The sequence below is a fragment of the Atta cephalotes genome (genome assembly GCF_000143395.1).
Source record: "Atta cephalotes unplaced genomic scaffold scaffold00011, whole genome shotgun sequence".
NCBI classification, from domain to species: domain Eukaryota; kingdom Metazoa; phylum Arthropoda; class Insecta; order Hymenoptera; family Formicidae; genus Atta; species Atta cephalotes.
Window position 1 is genome coordinate 5,125,465 of NW_012130075.1, and position 4,043 is coordinate 5,129,507.

Sequence of the window (4,043 nt, forward strand, 5' to 3'; positions counted from 1 at the left end):
CAAAGTTGTACACCTAATAATACATATCTTCTCATCAAGATATGAAGTAACGAGATTTCGAAGATGTATGAGAAGATGCGCTGTAGAAAATAGAATGTAAATAGACCTTAGAAAAGTACATAACGTATAAAATGTATTGGGAATACAAATTAGTTCGGTCCGTTTTTTGTGTTCAAAAATGCATTTATTTCAAAACAAAATGAACAGATCAATTAAAGTATTGTCCATCGCTGCCTACTACTTTTTCCCATCTCTCAGGTAATTTCCAATTCCATCTCGAAAAAATGACTCGTCTTTAGAGGCGATCCAATTTTGGAGCCAATTTTCGATTTCTGCGCAAGAAGTGAACCGGTAACTTGCTACATTCTTCGGAACAACCAGTAATCAGAAGGAGCAATGTCCAGAGAATACGGCGGGTGCGGTAAAACATCTCACTTGAGCATTTTCAAATATTTTTTTACGACTTTAGCAACATAAGGCCGAGCGTTGTCATGAAGAAAAATAACTTTATCATGTCTTTGCTCATATTCCGGTCGTTTTTCTCGCAATGCACGGCTCAAACGAATTAATTATAGCCGATACTGATCGCCCGGATAATGGAATCGCCAGGTTTCAGCAGCTCATAATAAACAAGACTCTTTTGATCCCATCAGATATAGAGCATGATCTTCGAACCATGAACGTCGATGGCAACGATTGGCTTAGCGTAGTATTTTTTCTTCTTGAGGTTGTCGTAGAATATCCACTTCTCATCTCCAGTCACGATGCCTTTTCTCTGTTGTCTTTGAATCAGCTGTTCGCAAATGAAAAATCGTCTTTCAACGTCTCTCGGTTTCAGTTCATAAGGCACCCAATTTCCTTGTTTTTGAATCATTCCCATGGCTCTCAATCATACAGAAACGGCTTGTTGAGTTACCCCCAATGATTCTGTAAGCTCCTCTTGCGTTTGACTCTGATCTTCGAGTAATCTCTAATTCTTTGTCTTCGAATTTTTTTGGTGTCTAGAGCAAGGCTTGTCTTCAACGCTGAAATCTCCATCCTTGAAACGTCGAAATCATTCCCTACATGATTTATCAGTTGGAACAATGCCACCATAAACTTCGACAAGCATTCGATGGGCTTCAGCCGCACTTTTCTTCCAATTAAAGCAGAAAATCAAAATCTCCCGCAAATGCTGCTTGATTAACACAAAATTCGACATTTCAAACACAGTAAAAATCAAAGTTTTTGTATGAAATTCAAAGCAATATAAACTGAATATTATTAGCAGATGTTTATGATAACCTCTCTGAAACCACCAAAATCAACTGTCACTATGAACCATTTACAACAGCTGGAGCCATCTTTAGGGAAACGGATCGAACTAATTTGTACTCCCAATATAATCAAAAATTTTATAAAAATTGAATAAACTTACTGTCTCTTACTTACTTTAATATCATAATTACATTTTATGACATTGAAGTAATATATGTTTCAACATCTATGTGGATGAACTTCACTGTATGTTCCATCAATAATACCATGAATTGTACAATGACATGTAGGAAGATTTAAATTTACAAAATCATCAAATTCGAATCACACAGTGATATGTTTATATATCTGTTATGTCTTATGCTTGATACATGTATTACTGCGAGTAAGAAACTAGTAGAACGTTTCAAAATTCAAGTTCTTTATACTGCAACTCAAATGCATCATCGGCGAGCAATATTGTTTATTAGTTTCACACAGAGTAACATAAACGTACATTCTTATTTAAACTATAACATTCTCACAGACGTTTTTTTTGATGCGATGATTGCGACAATAATTATTCACTAAGTGGTTGATGTATTAGAGTTCTCTTTCGTTCATGCGTTTTGCATTTCATTATTTCTATATATCATTATCATTATTTTTTAATTTTTTTATTTATTTTTTTTTTTCTTTTGGTATATTTAATGTAGTATTTTACTTATCTCTACAAATATGCGAGTTAATTTTCAGTGTAATTGCCATCAAGCCTACATTAAATTATGCAATGACACATATATAAGAATATACTTTGACGAAATCGAATCTTTTATATCTAAGGATCAGCGTCAGCGACAATAAAGTCTGTCTGTTCCCATACTCTTTTCAAAAATGAGTTTAGACAGTGTATATTTCAATATGGAATTTTAGGTATCTTTATAGTGTTAGTTTTTCAGAGTAATGTTATAGCGAATAATATGTTTGTATAGAGACCCCTTGCACGTACACCACGGTATCTAAGTTATCCTTATTGCAAAGAATTCATTCCTCACATATCTTTAATGTTAAAAACGTTATGATATTTAAAGGTAATAAAAGACCAACGGTGTTGGTCAACTGATCCCTTAGATAAAAATAATTATTTTATTTCTTTGAACGTTTGCACGTGTGTTTCTATGTTCATTGCTAGAATATCAAATTATTACTCAATAACGACAATCATTGTTATAATAGGATTAACTTGCAATACCGTTCTATATCATTATTGTGATCAATCATAAACTTTCTATTGATACAACGGTAAATTCATTAGCTACTTTCTAAATATATTTCATACAATTATACCTTATTAATTTAGTCCTTTTTTCCATTCTTTTTATTTTTTGTTTTACATGTATCTCATAAAATTTAATTACCTTAATTACAGGAAATATTAATTTTATTTATAAAAGGTTCCTGATTTGACATACTTAATTTTACTAAAATTAACTTTACTAAGAAATAATATAGGTATGCATATGTTGTATATGCTATAAATCATATAAAAAATTCTATAATTAAATAAATAAATTTTTCCACCAATTAAGTAAATGAAATCTAATCAACCAAAGTAGATCTTATTTAAATATTTCAGTATGAATTTATACAAGTATACTAGACAATTCTATAAACCGTGCAATAAAGTCCTTTCCAATCTTGAAACGCAGTCATAGCTAGAACTGTAATAGTATTAATAGTATTATAAAATGTTATACTACAATGTGTGTTCATTCTTGTCCTTTGTCTGAAAAAATAACTGTTCATCCAGTTGTTAGCTTTCAGTATTATTTAAAGCGAATTCACATTCTATAATAGAAGCTTATCATAAATTTTGTGAAAAGTACTTACAACACTGAATTTACTGAAAATACAATTTTTGGCGTAAAAAATTAATTTCTTCACTCATACCATTTACATATTGACACAATTCAAAGTATACGTGCTCCACGCAATTTTTCAGTTCAAACATAAAAAACACAGTTGACGATTTCATGACATATACAGACATATATGACAATTTTGCATTATATGTAACGCGTATTGTAACAAGTTCTACAATCAAAAAGATTTCAAATAAGATTCTCGTGAAAAAAGCAATTGCAGGAATCAAATAAACAAAGTGACACACAATCATTGCCGGATTCATATCTTCTAGTTTGTAACATCATAACTTATCTTATTATTTGTATTGAAAGTGATCCGATAAAGGTCCAGATGTTTGTCATGGATTACTCAATTATTAGTATTAATTATTTAACTTTTGATCGGTAATGTTAAACAAATTCATACATACGTACTTAATGTACATACATACATATTTAATTTAATTTAATTTTTAATTTATTTGTGCATTATTTACAAAATAAAATATTATTTACAAAGTCAAATGTTCCTTAAAAAATCTTTTATTACCCTAACAAAGTATAACATCGTATATCGGCGCTTGCATTTTTGATTGTTTATGTTGGTCGGAATGGAATAATTTCATAATTTCATTTGCATTTCTGAAGAAATGTGATGGAGGGGACGAAACTTAGAAAGAGCTCGGGCAATATTACTGCATCAGTCGTTCAGTCGGATTGCTAGTGCAACGCTTTCCAAACAAGTATGATTCCATGAGATTTTATATTCCTATTCAAGATGAAGAGTTTTTATGAATAGTAAGTTTTTACTTTATAAATTTTTTATACCTTTTCTTTACAGCTTGTTTTCTTCTTTTATCTATTTTATATACCGTCGTAAAAAAAGTAATACATACACATATA